Genomic DNA, 19,499 nt, shown 5'->3' with positions numbered 1-19,499 from the left:
TTATGCCAAAGTTTCAAGCCAAAAGCTTAAAAACTTAACAATTTTTTTTTTTTTGGGGGGGGGGGGTAGACTACCCTCTGAAATGTGAATGTGTGGAAGATTTTGCACCCCTGTTTGCAACATTTCAAGCAGTCTCTCAGAATTACAGTTTGAGAGAGTAAATATTCTTACTAAAGGTCATTGTTGGAGTAAAATATTTTATTTATAGGTAGTTAATGACTTCTGCAAGAGGCAGGAGTGAAGGTTTCGGATTTTTCTTTCTTTAGAATGAGAGGGACCGTATACAAAGTAATGCAGCAGGTACGATGAAAGAATATTTTGTATTATTTGAATTTAAATACAGGAGTGTACTAAAGTAATACTTATCATCTAGTTGATGTAGAGCTTTTTAGACATGTTACATAAATGTAGCAAATTGTTAAAGTGTTACATCTCAGCCAGAGAATTGATCTTGTTTGGGAATCCGAAAAGAAAAGGCATCCTTCCAGCAAGACCTGAGAAGCATTAGTAGGCTGGTATCCACAATCCTAGAAAGAAGAGACCAGAAACTGTGTAATATGAAAAATAAGAACTATGAATCAAGGATATGAAAGAAATAGATTGTTGCCTGTAGCAACTTGGAGACATTCTACAAAAATGTGGTTCGAGGAGACCTAATTCACTTAGTCTCATTTGACATTCAAATGATGCATCGGTTCATGTTAACAACAGTCATAAGTTTTTCACCTGGCCTAAAGTCACCGAGGCTCAAAGACTCTTGCTGCTTTCCAAACTTGCTTGAAAAGGCACACAATTCGTCTAAGAAGCAGTTGCATTCTAGCTGTTCAGTCGAAAAGGAATTTTGAAGGTGAGAGGGCACTCAAAGGGGCCTAACATTGGCAAAAATCCTATCTTTAGAACCGGCAAAAGAAGAGAATGAACAAACGTCACATCAAATGATAGCACCATTCAACATAAATGTAAAGGTTAACCATTGCAGATATGGGACCGCTGATGAATAATGCACCCAGGTTGATATGACATTTGTTGCTTCTTTTCTTTCCCTAGTTCTAAAACAGTCATCCCTGATTGAACTTTTCACAAGTCCAACTATGAGAGTTGATTATTACTTTTAATTTCTCTACCTACAAAAGTATAATCCGGAAAACTTGCTTATCTACTCAATAAATCGCCCTGAATCGCAACCGTGTGAATGGGTATAACTCTGCATGGATAAATCTTAGGGATGCAAATAGAGCTTGAAAAAGAGTAAATAGCTGTTGGCAGTATACAATGCCAAACTGGTTCAGCAGGATTGAAGTTTTAATCATTGCTGCATGGATTTCGGCAAGAAGTTCCAATCATTGCTGCTGGAAAAAAATCTTCATGCTATCCTTTAACATCTGCTGCAGATTCAGTTCTAAGTAAGTAGATACAAAACTTGTGAAATATTTACGAGTTCAGGATATTACATACCTGTGCATGTCATGTTTCCATCATTTGTGGGTACAGTTTCTTGAAAGGAAATCCTTAGATGTTGCACAATTATTTAGCTGGATGAATAAAAGTACAAAGTAGGTAATTCAAATTCACCCCAGATTCACGACTGTAAAATATTCCCACAACACTTCAGCACTCTGATGAAATTGTTTTCTTTTCGATAAAATCTTCATTCAAATACAAATCATCTAACCTCACATTGAACACACTTTGATAACAACAGAACCCGATCTCAGGTCTCCGAGGCTAGGAAAGGAATTTCATCCATCGCCGGCCGAACTTCCTTACTTTCCTCAAGGGGGGGGAGGGAAGCGACCAGATGTAAACAAACGTCACAGCATGCTATCTCTCTCTTACACATTGAGCCGCCCATAAAGAAATCGGTCTGCATAAATTCGGGTATATTTTTGCAAATAATACCCACAAATTTAGTATCATTCTACTCAGAATGTATGCTGCTACGCGTATTCGGTCGATTTTTTGCATGAATTTCAAGTCTTAGTTAATTATTCACTCTCAAAGACTCGCTCTCGTAGCAGCGCGACGTGGTGGCGGTTTCTGTCCCTAAATCGCTAGAGATTCACCTTAACCACTCAAATCAGAATTGCCGAATTGTGCTGAGGGTCTTATAATACAGGGTGTCCCAGGATTAAGCACGAAAATTGAAAAAGTCGATTCTTTGGGTCAAAAAAAGACGTTTTTGTAGTATAAATTTTTTTCTCCCAAAAACGCTCTCCTTGGGGGCCCTATTGTCCCCCTTTTATCCCCTATTAGTCCCTATTATCTCGGAAACTATGAGTCATAGCGGAAAAACGCAAGATACATCATCTCAATATTTTTCAACGCTGAATCTGATGGTGCCGTCTAAAATCAATTTTTGTCGCTAAAAACATTAATTTTGGCCACATTTAGGTTCGATACCCCCCTAAGCCCCCCCTCACTCAAAATGAGCTTTCCCTTTTTGAAGGTCTAAAACGAAAAGAACGTTAAAAATTAGCCCCAGTTACCAATTTTCATTAATGTTGGTTGATAAACATTGTCACAGTGTTAAAAAGACGATTCTGTTCCCTTCAACTTGGGGCTGTGGCCCCCAGGGAAAGCGTTTTTGGAAAAAAAAGTCATACCATAAAAACGTCTTTTTTCGACCCGAATAATCTATTCCTTAAATATTCGTACTTAATCCTGGCACACACTGGAAAAAAACACATTGGATCTAGAGTCCAGACTCTTAAAATATCGACAAGAAAAAATACTCTTGATTTAATCAGATTAAAGCTTAAATCAAGAACCAAGCCTCTTAATTTGCACAATGGTTGCCTGGGACTGGTTGTTCAGTGGGGACGGAGGGGGGATAGGACTTAAAAAGCGTGGGATTAGCCCTTGAGGGCTATTTGAAGTAGTAAAAAAAAAAATTGAGCGGATTTCCTTCTGATTTAAGCTTAAATCTGATTGAATCAAGAGTCCTTTTTCTTGTCAATGTTTTCAAGAGTCTGGACTCTAGATCCACCCGAGAAAAAATGGATCATTCAAGCTCATTGAAAAATGAACGATCCGGATCATTCAATTTGAATGAGTTTTTCGTCAGCTCATTCAAATTTGAATGATCCAGATCGTTCACTTGATCATTGAATTTTAATGCGCCCGAATGAGCTTGAATGATCCTGATCATTGAATTTCAATGAGCTTGAATGATCCGGATCATTGGATTTGAACGAGCTTGAATGATCCGGATCATTGGATTTGAACGAGCTTGAATGATCCGGATCATTGGATTTCAACGAGCTTGAATGATCCGGATCATTGGATTTCAACGAGCTTGAATGATCCGGATCATTGGATTTCAACGAGCTTGAATGATCCGGATCATTGGATTTCAACGAGCTTGAATGATCCGGATCATTGGATTCCAATGAGCTTGAATGATCGTGATCATTGAATTCCAACGAGTTTGAATGATCCTGATCGTTGAATTTCAACGAGCTTGAATGATCCTGATCGTTGAATCCCAACTAGCTTGAATGATCCTGATCGTTGAATCCCAGCCAGCTTGAATTCTCCTGATCGCTGATTTCCAGTGAGTCAAGGTCTCGGTCTGATGAGAATCTATTATAAAAAGATTGTAAATAGTATAGAAGCAAAAGTACATGGGTATCCATTCTCACTTTGCAGTTTTTTTTCAACAGAAAAATGAAGGGGAAAAAACCAAAAAAACATATGATGATAGGAAAAGTTAAGAAAACACAGACTCACTAGAAGTTTATCCAATTCCTCCAGAAGTAAGCTCATCCTCCGCCCTATTACAGCAACAGTGTGAATGTAGGTACTATAATAAAAGTAGTTTGAAGGTGAAAATTTTTGCTACAAACCATCTCCCACACGCTGTCAAGAATTCAAACCACACAACAGTCATTGTGGGAGAGGCTCGTAGCTTTGCCGCCGAGTTGCAGAGCTGCTGCGGGGATTCTTTCCATCGACAACTGAAAAATTTAACTAAAATGGAACATATAAAATTAACAGCATAACCAGAAAAATGTTGAATTGAAGAATTAACCGCGCGTTTATAATTGCATAAGCGATGTCGCTGTTTTACTCTGATTTAAAAGAAAGAAACAAGCAAAAATTACATTGGGATACAGGGGTATAAAATTGGCTTTGTCTCTGAAATAATTAATTTACCTTAGATTGTGCTTTGAAGTGAAATAAGGCAATAGTACTTACAATTTTGTGCTTGCGTGTTTGTTCAAATGAAGCGTTATCGATGGAGAAAATATTGAAGTAAAATTGTGTCCTCGGAACACAAAGCAGTGCATTTGATGGCTGGAGCACAACTCACAGGTACAAGGTAAGTTTATACTGATAGCTTGTTAAACAGTCCAGCGAAAAAACAATAAATACATAGAATTTAAAGCAACACGGACGAAAAATCTGAGCGGCGACACGCTAATGATACGCAGGCAGCAAGACTGATCAGTCCAAGTGGCGAATACCGCGACCCCTCGGCCTTTACAGGTTCGGGGGTGGAATTTCCATCTTCCTTGGCTCAACGGTCATCTTCTTTTGTTTTCTTCACGCAGCAAACGAGTGGTGGGAGGCGGGGAAGTAACGGCGTTGCCACATTGCTGAAATATTTTCCCATCCTCCTGTCTTAAGGATTGCTATGATTATGTCAATTTCTCGTCTCTTTTTTTTATATTATCATGTAAGGCTCATTTTTTTTACTGTCATAAGGCTAATCTTAAGAATTTTCAGAAAAGCTAGTGATAGAGGCCCTACTTTCCTCGAAAATTGAAATCCTCTGTTCTGTAATTTCTCTTCTATGTCGCTTTAAATTCTATTTATTGTTTTTTCCCTTGACCGTTTAACAAGTTATCAGTATGATGTTACCTTATACCTGTGAGTTGTGCTCCAGTCATCAAATGCACTACTTTATGGTCCGAGGACACAATTTTACTTCAATAAAATTCTCTCCATCGATGACACTTCATTTGAACAAACACTCAAGCACAAATTTGTAATTACCTACTGCCTTGTATCACTTCAAAGCACAATCTAAGGTAAATTAATTATTTCAGAGACAAAGCCAATTTTATACCCCTGTATCCCTATATAATTTTTGCTGGTATCTTTCTTTTAAATCAGAGTAACAGCGACATCGCTCATGCAATTCTAAACGCGCGGTTTCTTCTTCAATTCAACATTTTTTTTGGTTATGCTGTTATTTATATATGTTTCTTTCTAGTTAAATTCTTCAGTTGTCGATGGAAAGTATCCCTGCAGCATTGCCGTGCTAAGGAAGAACGCCGGATGAACATCCGAGAGTTGCCAAATTTCCCTCGATAAAGCATGTATTTTTGAAAATATTCATGTATTTTTTTTTCTAGAAAAGTTCAGATATTTTAGATTAAATTGCGTACAAAATTGTCTAAAAATTTTGGAAAGTAATATTTGCAATTTTCCCAGTAAATTTGGTTTTTATCGGAGGAAACTTAGCAACGTCTGAAGGCTAATATGGCGTTCTTTCTTAGCACGGCAGAGCAGCTTTGCAACTCGGTGGCAAAGCTACGAGCCTCTCCCATCATGACTGTTTTGTGGTTTGAATTCTTGACAGCATGTGGGAGATAGTTTGTAGCAAAAATATCTACTTTTATTGAAGGTACATTCACACTGTTACTCTAATAGAGCGGATGATGAGCTTACTTCAAAAGGAATTAGATGAAATTTCTGGCGAGTCAGTGTTTTTGAACTTTTCCCTTATTCCTTCATTTTTCTGTCGAAGAAAAACTGCGAAGTGAAAATGGCTACCCATGTGCATTTGCGTCTATACTTCTTACAATTTCTTTATAATAGATTCTCATCAGACCGATACTTGAATATCCGAATCTGCTGAAGTGATCATATCATTGTGGTAGGTCCCAGAGTTTGACCCGATTGAGTATTTATTAAAGTTACATAGCAAAATTATATTAATGTAGAATAGTGGGAGGTAAAAATTATCCAAGTGACCCAATCAGACGCTGGCATAGTAGTGGCTTATTCAACTTTAATAATATGGATCGTTGACCTAATAAGCTTGAATGAGCTAGCATGTTGGGCCATTCAATTTTAATGCTCTTAATGATTCAGCTACGATAAGCCTGATCATTGGCCCAATGAGTTTGAATAAGCCGATTAATTGAATCATTCAAATTGAATGATCCTGATCATACAAGTTGAACGATCCAACAAGTCGGCACATTCAAATTGAACGATCCAACAAGTTGGCACATTCAAGTTGAATGATCCAATGGGCCAGCGTATTCAAGCGCATTGGGTCAAAGATCCGGATCGTTCGACTTGAACGATCCGGATCATTCAAGTTGAATGATCCAACGAGTCAGCGCATTCAAGCTCATTCGGGATCATTGATGCTCATTGAAGAATCATTCAAACTCATTCAGGATCATTGAAAATCGAACGATCCTGAATGAGCTTGAACGATCCATTTTTTCTCGGGCAATGGTTTTTTTTTTTTTTTTTTTTTTTTTTTTTTTTTTTTTTTTTTCCCCGGTGCACCCTGTACACTAGTGTTGGAATAAATCGAAGTTGACGGATCGCACATCGTCATCAACTCGAATAATTATAACAAGGCAACCATGGTAAAATCCGATGCCGCGTTAATGCGCGTGTATCAGTAAGTCGCACCTGCAACTTAATATCAGCGCTGATCTGATGATGAGACGCCGATCAGATCGATACAAAGACCCCGCGCCCGAAATTCGCGCGGAATGTTCCCGGGCGACATATCCCATCAACGCAATTCCATAATTCCTCGATGAAATCCACCCAAGGTCTCCTCGCACTCGTCCCAAATGGATTTATCTTGTCTCGAATTCGAAAAATGTGGACCTCCGCCCCACTCTCGTGTACCAGCGATAATCCTCGCTGTGTTTACCCGGCTTAGATTATCGCGTCCGAAGAATCAACGGAGTAAATCTATCGCTCATTTGCTAACTTATTGCCTATTTATGTATGCCGAAAGTTTTGGGGATTCCAACAAAGGCACCACTACATCGGCATAATATTTTGAAACCTGATATGATGTGTGAATGCCTTGCAAAGAAAGGTGAATTTATGAGATCAGCCATCGCTAGGAACTCTTTGCACTCTCAGAAATTATTTGTGGTTGTGTTCTGCCGTGATAGCAACGAGAGCAGTAAGTCAAATTTTCGAAATCGAGTCTCCTTCGAAATTTGTCTTATTTCCTTTAGATAAAATCACTAAAATAGCTAAAACAGCAAAATTCGTCTTAACTGTATCAAAACGAGTCTTATTTTCAGACATTGTGAATTTCAATTCCGTTTCTATACACTCTGACCCTCCAGTGTTTCATTATTATTTGCTTTGCATCTGTCGCAGGCGAATAGTGAAATCAGGCATTTTGTTAAATGCTTAGGCAGATAGTCAAATTTTGACGGACTACAAAATATTGTGAATTTATGGCAAAGAGCTCACGATTTTTCGCTATTTGTGGAAAAATAACTCATCAAACCTACGAACTCCTTTTGTCTCTTCCTCTTCGATTGGTTCACATATTTTTGAATGTTGAAATTCCAAAAATTCTGTATTTTACGACATGCTGAAAATTTCAAGATCAATGTCTCTTCAGGAGCTTAAAATTGTTCAAAATACTATTATGTGTGCAAATTTTTACTGAAAATTTTTTCTTGCAGGAGCAATGAATTATTTCGTCTGAAATCAGGAAAAGAATCAGAATTTCAATCTAAGTTAGAATATTTGATTATTTGCCTAGGCATTTGGCAAAATGCCTGATTTTACTATTTGCCTGCGACACATATCTAGATATCCATCGGACCACTACCCTTCATTTTCTGATTATTAGCATTACGATCAGCAGCAGGCTCAGTTAAGCGATTTAAACATGTTGGTAATACCCTATAGATGAGGCAGTCATCTTTAAATTTTCAGATTTTGACCCAAGTTTCTCATCGCCGTACGGCAAGACGAGATCTCCTGATTGAACACAATATCGCTTCGATTTTACGGTTTCCAATGTACCTGGCGCGTGACCGCTAATAGAGATCGTTTTAGAGTGCTCGCTCAAGCGTGTCAACTGCATACAATCCTATTGGCTTTCGGCCCCTGCGCGCGCTTGAGTGATCGCGCCAATAGCGGCGCAAGAGCATCGAGCAGATAATCACTCAAAATGAAGTCAACCCAGCTGGCGTGTAATATTTGGTAAAGGAAAAACGGCGCTTTATGGAGAGGTGCGGGCAGTTTACGTGTATAATAAAGTGTGAACATGCATTTCAAAGGACTTTTGAACAACTCCCACTGATATTCTCGGTCGCACAAACCAAACGTCGTTTCTGATAAACGAACTTTTTGGTGAAAAATTCTATCCTAAGAACGAACAACTAAAACAGCAATTGGACGTATCTATGCTAAGTGGAACTAGGTTCAAGGGGAAAGATGAGGTGTGCTCGTTAGTTGAGGGCCATAAGAATGAATGGGAATTAAAAAGCGCCAGTGACGTCAGAGGCAACGACGAGAGAAACGACGATTGGGAAGGCGGTCTTTAACTCATGAGCCGTGTCCACAAAGGCTCTTGTCGCATGTACACGGCTCACGAATTAGCGCTCAGTCTCTTTTGATTCAATTGAAAATCCCGCTTTTCCATTTTCTCAAAAGGAACTATACCCACTTTTACATTGTTTCGTATGCAGTTCACCACGAGCACACCCCATCTTTCCACTTGCACATAGTTCCTTTTAGCATAAATACGTCCAGTCATCGGACCTCAAATTTTAAATTCGGTCTCTGTCGCCGAAAACTTTCGCTACTTGTAGACTGAAAACTTCACTGTTCCGTGCGGTCCAAGGTTTGCTTTCCTCGCCGCATCAAAACATGATTCTATGACTATTGCAATTGGACGTGTTTCTGTCAAACGGAACTACGTGCATTATGACGTGAGCCCTATTATACATACGTTTTTATGGGTCACACGGCTCATGCCTTAATGCACATAGTTCCGTTTGGCAGAAATACGTTCAATTGGACGTATTTCTATTAAAGAGAACTATGTGCAGGTGGGAAAGATGGGGTGTACTTGTTAGCGCTCGGGCCATAAGAATGAATGGGAAATGTTAAGCCCCAGTGACGAATCTGCCGCTCCAGTTGCCGGGCTTCCTCTTTAACTCATGAGCCCTGTCCACAACGCTCTTGACACATACCCACGGCTCATGGAGTGTGCACATAGTTCCGTTTGATAGAATGTAAAATCCCGCTTTTCTAATTCAGCAAACTGAACTGTGTGCCAACTGAATGTGAAACTCATGAGCCGTGGGCATGTGTCAAGAGCGTTGTGGACAGGGCTCATGAGTTGAAGGGGAAACCCGGAGCGGCGGATTCATCACTGGGGCTTTATATTTCCCATTCATTCTTATGGCTCGAGCGCTAACGGGCACACCCCATCTTTTCCACCTGCACATAGTTCTGTTCGACAGAAATACGTTCAATTGACCAATATTAGCTCTGTTTTTCGACTCGGATATCTCAAAGAATCTAGAGTCCGAAGCATTTGATGAATGGGGCTCGAAACCCGAAACACGATTTCCGGGCAGAAGTTATAGGCGCTCGGTTCGTCGTAGATCAAAAGCGGAACTGCACGGATTTATTTCTCTCGGGATGTTTCCTGCGCCTTTGTGACCGCCACGAATTTATAAGGCGCGCGCATTGATTTGTATGATGGTTGCGAGACGGATCCCCTACCTCAAAAATCGCGAATCTCCGTAGGGTTATTGATGAGGTTGCGCGGTTCTTGCTAATAAAATCAAACTACTGGATGGTACACGGGTCAAAAACACCGCAGAGGCGAGAATCGCGGAGGATCCTCTCGGAGGAAGATTAATGTGCTCAAACTTGGGCTTTTAAAAACACTTGGCGCAATTGTAGCCTTTTGCCGCTCGCGCTGCGCGACCTGGAAGGAGTAGGTGCATCCGCAATATTTCAATATTTTCTGAAGCGCCGAGGCGTTGTGATGCTGTAATTCATTTTCATCCGATACTGGAGACTAAGAATGTCGGGCTCCAGCTTTCATTTCAACCGAAGAGTTCTTCGCGACACAACTACTTTCATCGAAATTCCTAATTTTGAGAATGACTGTTTCAAAGGGTTTAAAAGCCTCCGGTGCTCAACAATTTTTTTTTTTTTGAAAATGCAAAAAACGACACAAAAAGCACAAAAAGTGAGCCTGCATGCACAAAAAGTGAGAACTTCAAGTCAATTCACGAATAAAATTGAAAGTTACCTGAAATAAATTATTTGGAGTTTCTAAGATTTTCTGACATTGATCGAAGAGTTTTTGGCAACGATGCCAGGAAATTCCAAGATTTGACCTTCTAACGCCAAGAAATTTTGATATTTTTTTCAAACCGTAACCAATGATCTACATTTCGTGCGTACAAAAAGTGCAAAATTCAAGGGGTTCATGAGTGAATTTGAAAGTTCCCTTACAAGAATTATACGAAGATTGTAGAGTTTCCAAACATTAAAGTATTTGACGTATTTAACATTAAAGTTTTTTAGGGAGATTGACGGATGTTTTGGAAATTTTAAATCCTTCCATGAGGATTTGGGGATTTTTCATACAACTAAAGGTATACTCATGCGATCTAGTAATATTAAGTAGTGGACAAAATTTTCCTGAATCAATAAATAAAAATTTACCGGTAAACTAAGTATCGAAACCGGGAGGATTTCTTTTTAAAAACTAGTCTCAGAGTAAAGTATCACTAAGATTTTCAGGAAATCCTTAAAAAAAGAGCAGAAGAGAAACACGTGCTCCAGTATTTAAAAGAAAAACGCACGTCAGGCGCAAAACTTTTTTAGCATTTTCAGTAGTTCTAAAAATGAAAAAGAGCCGTATGATAAACACCCAGAAGAGTTCTTCAGCCAGTAAAGATATCGATGAATCAACTTGTGTCCCTTGGGCTGAAAAAATGCATTCATCCGATTGTAATCTTCGTGAGTCCCCGGGCCAGCTCAGCTCATGTAAAACGAAAACCTATAGCGAGCCTTAAAGGTCACGGTACCTCGAACACAACGTCATGCGCGAGGTTTTGGCTCTGTCGCAAATCGGAAACCGAAAGACTCAATCGAGAAATATTGAGTGGGCTCACGTCAGATATCCGAGCGAAGATATCATTCAACGTCCGTGGCCGATGCGTTGATCGTTGATCGACGTTGTGCTTCGCACCGATGACGAATGTTGCATCGAAATCCGCCTCTTTTACATGGGGCTTGCGTGAAAACCGGGCGTATTCCCGAGCATCGAACACCGCCGCCGTCGGTCACAATTCCGATGGAATGATAACGCCGGTGCCTGATGCGCGGTTGATTTGACGCCAGGAAACACCGGACCCGAGGCTCGAATCTACTCCAGATGTCACTGTCAATTAATGTTCCCTCGCACGGTAGCTGCTCCTGTCGTGATATTGTGATATCAATTATCAAATGTTTTCGTCTCCAATGCGCCCCTACGTCGTTCCGATTGATTGATATTCGTCATCAGTAGAATGATTGTCTTGCACTTAAGATGGTTCTCCAGCGAGCTGATTGTTGAAATTTCTAGACAAAGCTATAGACAAAGAAGACAAAAGGGATATGGAGGGATCCTATTGGTGGAAGCAAAGTTGCAATGAACAAATGGACGACATTTTTTAATGAGGGACCACTATTTTTGGCTCATTTTGGAAACAACATATATGCCATTGGTATCCCTATGCAGAGAGGTGCTTTTATGGAAGAGCCAGATATAGTGGTTCCGTATTGCAAAATGTAATCCAAATAAGAAGTTAGATAACAGACTAGCCAGCGGCACCCACGAGAGACCCTATAGTCTGTTGGTCCATAGTTTTTTTTCTTAGTCTGTAGGAACTATCTATTTCAACTATTAGGATTGCTCGGTACTCCCTATGTCCTCTTTATCTACTGCTTTGTCTATCATTTTCAATAAGCAGATCCCCGGAGAAAGATTCGCTAGTGGATCGATCAATGGACCACTGGACAGGATGAATATGTAAGTACCGCAAGTAGGGTTCCCTCGTCAATATTTCACGAAAATCACGTTCAATACTTTAAAAAGTCTAACATCAATATGGAGAGGCATGGACGGTTATATGACATTTGGACTGCATTTTGCAATTTGGAACCATAAGTTCTGGTTCTTCTGGAAAAACACCTATGTGCATAGGGAAACTAATGGCTTATACGTTGTTTTTAAACCGGGTCAGTATTTATAGTTCCAAATTGCAAAATGTAGTCCATTTTGTCAAGGATTTTTTGTCAACGCACCAGTTTTTTCCAGTATTTTACGTCCACTCGTTTTTTCGGCAGGGGAGTTTTGGTCCACGAACCAATTATTATTGAGACCCCAAATAAAATATTCTTGACGACATACTCGGGAATTTTTCTGCCTAAATCGAGTCACTTTTTTCTCCAATGAAAGAGCCTCCCTAAAAATGGCCCCTTTTCGGGAACCCGGGGATTTCGTTCGTATGTGGCTTAAATGAAACCTTATGATGAGGTAAGCCTCCAGTAAAAATTTTAGCTTGAGTATATGTCTAGTTTCCGAGATACAGCGTTGCAAAGTTGGCATATTTGAGCTTTAAAATTCTCATATTTTTATGGATTTTCTTCCAAAAACCAACTTCAAAATAGACTTTACAATACTTACACGAAGCGCACACGAAAAATTATAATATAAAGAGTCTCCAGTAAGAGTTTGTACTAATGCGTAAGCCTTGTTTTGGCAGTACAACGTTGCAAAGTTTACATTTTTCAGCTTTAAAATACTCATTTTTTAAAGTTTATCATTCACAAACCGCTATTACTGAAGATCTAACTGCATTTTGGGGCATAGAAACAACAATTAGTGATACTCATAGATGCATAATATAATTTATAAAAGGATACGATAATACAGTGTTGCAAAGTTTTCAACTTTTATCTGGGAAAATGTCTATTTTCTGTTGTTATTTTATGGAAGCCAAGATAGAGCAATCGTCGATACGTAATATTGTGAAGCGGCAAAGAAATGTGGAGGACTTTTGTCAATTCTAGGTGAAAATTGGAATTAAAATGGCACTGTTGCCAATTTTATTTAAGTTTCTCTCAACATTCCATCATAAAATAAGTTTAGAATAAGGACATTTCCAATAATTATCTGATTTTATGAAGTAATCCAAGTGAATTTATGGCATACAATGAATGGCTCAGCATCAGAGTCGCTCTCAAAATCTAAAAAATTCTAACTTGCCTTGGTTGTCAATTTTACCTTCTTTTAGGCAGAATGCAAAAACAAACATAAAATATGAAAACGCTTGAGTTTTTTGAGTACAAATAAATCGTTACCCGGGACTGACATCAGCCCTTGATATTTTGCCTTGATACGAGTTAAGATACCCATTGAAGTCGTGTTCAACAAGAGAAAATCATAATCCATATAGAGTTCAAAGTTTTAAGCATGGCAACGCTATATCATCACCAGTCAAAGTATTCTTCTTCAAATACAAACATTCATCTACAGATGACATAAATTGTTGATTTTCTGCCTCAAATCGTTATTAAATTCTACAAAAGTAGCTTCTTAAACATAGAACTTAAAAATATAGACAATTTTAAAGCTCAAATATATAAACTTTGCAACTATGTATCATTAAAACTATACTTAAATTCTGAGTTAAACTTTTAAAAAAGACTTAATCTATCATAAAATTGCATCTAAACCCTAAAAACGTATCTTTTAGCGGTCACTAAGTTCGTTTTTCAATTAAGAAACTTGATAAAATGAACATTTTTTGTAGGTTTTTTATGTCATCTTTGCAACGTTGTATTAACAGAATTATCAGTATTAATGTTTCAATAGAAATATGCATTCGACAATAATACTAACATTTGATAAAATGTCACAAAATATCATAAAACATCCAATTGAATCGTTCTTAGAAAATAAGATACCTGAAAATATTAGAATTTTAAAGCTCAAATATGCCAACTTTGCAACACTGTATTATCGTATCCTTTTATAAATTATATTATGCATCTATGAGTATCACTAATTGTTGTTTCTATGCCCCAAAATGCAGTTAGATCTTCAGTAATAGCGGTTTGTGAATGATAAACTTTAAAAAATGAGTATTTTAAAGCTGAAAAATGCCAACTTTGCAACGCTGTATCTCGGAAACTAGACATATACTCAAGCTAAAATTTTTACTGGAGGCTTACCTCATCATAAGGTTTCATTTAAGCCACAAACGAACGAAATCCCCGGGTTCCCGAAAAGGGGCCAAAAAAGGCCCTTTTTTAGGGAGGCTCTTTGAAAGTTATGCTTAACCTCATTAAATACGGATGCTAGGACTTGATGAGTTTTAGGACTACCGCTCTTTTTTTGTACCGAAGCATCTTGATTTATTTTGCGAAGAACGCTGGGTATTCTTAAAGGATGCCCGTCATTCTTAATATGTTGGGGCGCCTTCAATTTCGAATGATATTGTGCAACACCTCTGTCGTGAAATAGTTGCTTGAGGTGCCATGCCGCGGCACGGCGAGCGGGCGGCCAGCGCAAAACACGCATTGGCGCCTACAAACCTAAGTAGATACTTCAAACATTGCGCAATGCGTGAAGTATCCCTTTAGGTTTGTAGGCGCCAGTGAGCCTCTCGCGTTGGCTGCACGCCGCTCTGCTCTGTTTGGCTCTAATATTTAAACTCGCAGAGTCAGCGTTTTTCATCTCATGATTTTGAAATGCTTGCACATTCTGCATGGACTATTCTCATTTAAATTGATGAAAAAAGATATGTATTGAAGAAGTATATATTTTGTATTCTGTAATATTAAGGTGATTCCGTGTCAAATTTAATGATTTTCAAAGCCCTCTAATGTTTTATTTCATATTTTGTGCTTTTACTGTGCTGCAGCGCAACCAAACGCTCAAAATTGGACGTATTTGATTCTAACAGATCGATGCACAAATGGGTTAAAACCATAGGCGGTTCTAGACCTTCATGCTTGGGGGTGCCCAGAGGTGGAAAATGTCGGAGACCGGCTCCGAAGGGGACGGTCGCTCAGGGGAGGCCCAAGTTTCGGCCCTCAAGTTTTATCCCTTTCCTACCCTCCTTTCTCTTTTTCTCTCCTTCCTCTCTACTTAAATACCTATAAATTAAATGTGGAAAATTTTTAGCAAATCTTTCCATCAAAACTACAATCTTACCATAAAAAAAAACCAGTAGAATCTTTGTAAAACACGGCTATCAATATTAATTCTGTTTAAAACATTTTCAATCGATTGCTGGGATTTTTACTCAGTGTGAGCGAATACAGAGTCTTTAAAAGCAGTAATTTCACGGTTCCGATAATCGTACTTAATTTTTGCTTGGGGGTGCCCGGCACCCACTGGCACCCCCGTAGAACCGCCTATGGTTAAAACCAAAGATTGCGTGCTTTTTGGTTCTTTCCCCTCCTTTACTTATTTTTGTTCAGTTCCTTTCAACACACGACTCATTGAGATTAATATCGATGTCATCGTTTCAAAATGTTTTACAAATGTTTGCTACGTTTTACTAAGATAAATCACATGAAGAAAGTAACATTTCATTTAAGAAATGAGTTACCATAACAACACCTCCTTCTCTTTCAATTTTCTCATTTCGATATTGTCGATATAATATTAAAATCAGACTTAAATATAATGCTTGAACCAAGTCACTGTTGCTTATTTTACGCATGGATGTAAACTACTGGACAAAACAGGTGCGTGGACAAAAAATCGTTGACGGAATGTCCTGAAACCGGCATGGACATGTCTAGTGGTCCATAACGCAACCACAAGGTTCGGGTGTTTTCGATATTTCAAATTCGATTTTTTCAAAATTGCAGAACGCATGGCTCTGAACTTAGAAGTAAAATTCGTTTATGGATCGTATTCGATACATCAAACTGGTGAGGTTGTATCGGTATCGATTGGTTCAACATATAAACATATCCTTAAAAGTCAATTGAGTAATCTGAGGGAACGGGTTTCTTGTGATAGATTTTTGATTGTAATGAGTATAAAAGTGGCAATGTAGAGTGAAATCGTCAGGAATTTTCTCATTTTCAGCTTCTCTTACTTAAATCCTAAAATGTTGGTTGAGGTTATGTTCATTGAAAAAAAAACACATTGGATCTAGAGTCCAGACTCTTAAATACATCGACAAGAAAAAATACTCTTGATTCAATCGGATTTGTGTTTAAATCAAGAACCATACCTCTTAATTTGAGCGGATTTCCTTTTGATTTAAGCAAAAATCTGATTGAATCAAGAGTATTTTTTCTTGTCAATGTTTTCAAGAGTCTGAACTCTAGATCCAATGTGGTTTTTTCCAGTTGATGATACATCGAACCATTATCGGATACGATTTATTGTGGGTGATATTTTGTTTGTTTATCCTCAGAGGATGGAGGCGACGGGGAGAGGCGGGGGCGGCGACGCGGGTGCGGGTGCGACGGAGAAATCGTAACGCGGAAAACGCATGGACGACGGCTCCGATGGGACGGACGACGGGACCGGGATGGCACGGCATGAGAGCCCCGACCAGTAAATCAATGACCATTTATAGAGATGGCGATATTTAAATATATCGGCTATCCAGCAGATGATTCATCGATTACCGGGTCCCTCCGGGCGGTTTTCACTCCTTTCGCCCGCGCCGAGCCCGGTCGCGGATAACAGTATTTAGTGCCAATTTTTCTGGTAACCGTCCTATCATTTTTCTCCCGTCGGCCGAGCCGAGATAAAGCCGAGAGCCCCGCGCAGCGCCTACGACTCGCCAATAAATACTCGATTGTCAGATAAAATATGAACGGCGCGAGATAAATTCGATATTTTCAAAATTGCAGAACGCATGGCTCCGAGCCCGCCGCCGCCCCCACCCCCCCTCCACCGGGGCCCCGCGAGCCGGCGACCGAGGGGGGAGGTGTTAGCGCGTGCAAAGTATCCAGGATGCATTGCGCGCGTGCATAAATAATTAATAGCGTTAGAATTACGTAAACTGCTGATCTCCGTCGGGCCGAGAGTCTTGCTGGCGACGCGACGCGGGTACACTTCCGCGCCGGGGAGAAACGCCGTATGAGCCCTCCGACGTTGCCAAATCCCCACAGATAAAATGCGAATTTTCCCAGAAACCTGTAAACATTTTCATTCCCATTTTTCATAGAATCTTACTCGTACTATAGTTTAAATCACGTGTAGATTTCAAGGGAGAATTTCTATTATTTTTGTCGAGTATAAATATTTTCCGGGGGGCAATTTGGCAACATTGGAATGTATATAGGACGTTTTCCCCTCGGATCGGCTGCACCGGCCGCCCGTTCGTCGCCGCGGCGCTCTCCGATGTCACCATTAATATGGGAGAGAAATGCAGCTGGCGGAGCGGGACCTGGACCTGGACCTAGGCCTAGGTCTCGTTGACAGTGCTGACTGTTGAGTAGCGCGACTGCCAAGTCCACGTCGATTCCGGTGGCGACCCTCGCATGTTGGTAAACCTGATTTTCCTCCGTATAAATGATCGATTCCGTGCGGTCGATGGATATCGATTGTTTTGCGTGAATTTAGATAGACGAAACCTGGTGTTACGAACCCACCAGCACCGTCCCTGTGACTTGAGGGCGAGAGGGACCCTCTCAGAGGGGATGGGACGCCACGTGACGTCATTCCTCCTCACTGTTTTAAGAAGGGAGGGGGGTTGAGTTTGCCTAGAGGAGGCTCAAAATTTCATCAATTGGAATAACAGTGTACCTAAACCGTTCTTTTACGTTTTTCTTCCCTTCTTTCAATACTTCTCCCTCTTCATTTGCTTCGTTTATGGTCTTCCTCTTCCCAAACTTCGTCTTTCTCTTCTCCTTCGCCTTCTTATCCTAATTTCTCCTCTTTTTATTCCTTTTTTGTTCTTTTTCTGCATCTTCCCCTTTTCCTCTCCTCCCTCGTTTCCTCACCCCTTATGCACCTCTTCTCCTTATCCTTCTGCTTTCCTCTCCCTCTCTCTTCCGATTTATTATGCGCCTCATTAAATTTGAACCTAGTTTAACAGAAACGCAAACGCACTGAGTGAATTTTCGAAAACAATCAGTCGGGAGCTAGTAGTTTTGAATTTGGCTAGTCGTAAATATTCTCCCATCATCAATAATTCAAAATCGAGAAAAAATAAGGTACATGTTTCAAGTCGTCAAGTTTCGTCTTTAACACGGTGAAATAGAACGTCTAACCTCTCTCTCAGTTCAAACTTGATTCGGCTAATATTGTAAGTGCGTTTCTGTTGAATTCAGTCCATTTGACATGTGGCAGGAGTCTTCCAGGCTGATTGTTGAAATTGATGTACAAAGCGATGGACAAAGAAGATATAGGGAATATGGAGCAATCTCATTGGTTGAAATAGGAGGTTCCTATAGACAAAGGGAGCAAATGATGGACCAGTTGGACTACATTTTGCAATTAGGAACTATAAACTCCGGCCCGGTTTAAAAACAACGTATGTGCCATTAGTTTCCCTATGCACGTACATGTTTTTTCAGATGAGACAGAATTTATAGCTCAAAATTGCAAAGTGCAGTCCAATTATAGAGTCTCTCGGGTCTGCCGTTAGTCTATTGCGCCTTCCTCCTTTGTCCATTGAAACCACCCGGTCTTCTTTGTCCATAGCTTCGTCTATCAATTTCAAGTCCCACACCGACAAAAAAGTGAAGTTAATACAACATTCTGAATGTAAAAAAAGTGTGCGAGAACTTATCGAATGCTGAACTACCCACCACAGCAGTTAGTTTTACATCTTGGCATTGCTAAAGTAACTGCTGTAGCGAGTAATTCAGCATTTTGTAAGTTCTCGCACACTTTTTTTACATCCAGAATGTTAAATTAACTTCACTTTTTTTTCGGTGCATTGTGTTGGACTCAAGTAAAACCAGATGAGTGAAATTTCGAAGGAAATTCAACTTCAAGAAAACGTCGTTTTGATGGTGACGGCGCGGGTAGGCCTGAAATTTTTCTGAATGAACCATCATCGGCGTGCTGGAGGACTCGGTTCGGCGCGCACGCTGCCCCTGCCGCATAACGTCTCGATAATTCATAAACCATGACCTCTGCAGATAAATTATCCGTCCTTCCGCGGATCCGCGCTGCACTTGCGCCTCCGTTAGCGCGCCGCAATCGACGACGCACCGCTCCGCGCGCCGCAGCCGGTCCCGCCCGTATTTCAGCGCGAGTAAACATTCCGCTCTGCGAAACCACTAATTCACGCACTCAATTACGCACCGCCTCACAGTGGATCCAGTCAATCAGAGAGCTCACACATACATTTTTTCACTAAAACTGCAAATTTTGATGTTTAATTTGTCACATTTTAAATTTTAAGGGGTGGTTCTTGAAGAAAATTTCACGAAAAAGCCAGTGGAACCACTTTTAGAACCTCAAAGGACGGTATAAACGGAGT

At 40.0% G+C, this 19,499-nt stretch overlaps 1 protein-coding gene and 1 long non-coding RNA gene across 3 annotated transcripts in view; one reads left to right on the top strand and one right to left on the bottom strand.

Annotated features, from left to right (window-relative positions):
- The window catches only part of bs (serum response factor blistered), a 392,024-nt gene that overhangs the window by 296,403 nt on the left and 76,122 nt on the right, over window positions 1–19,499 (top strand). The gene's annotated exons all lie outside the window — the stretch shown is intronic.
- Window positions 302–2,069, bottom strand: LOC140223955 (uncharacterized). The gene is made up of 2 exons (XR_011899211.1): window positions 1,456–2,069; window positions 302–527 (listed from the first exon to the last, which is right to left on the bottom strand). It is a non-coding gene; the product is annotated as an uncharacterized lncRNA (long non-coding RNA).

This window comes from Bemisia tabaci, chromosome 2 (assembly GCF_918797505.1).
Source record: "Bemisia tabaci chromosome 2, PGI_BMITA_v3".
In the NCBI taxonomy this organism is placed as follows: domain Eukaryota; kingdom Metazoa; phylum Arthropoda; class Insecta; order Hemiptera; family Aleyrodidae; genus Bemisia; species Bemisia tabaci.
The sequence above is the reverse complement of the archived record's forward strand: the minus strand, read 5'-3'. Positions and strand labels throughout refer to the sequence as shown.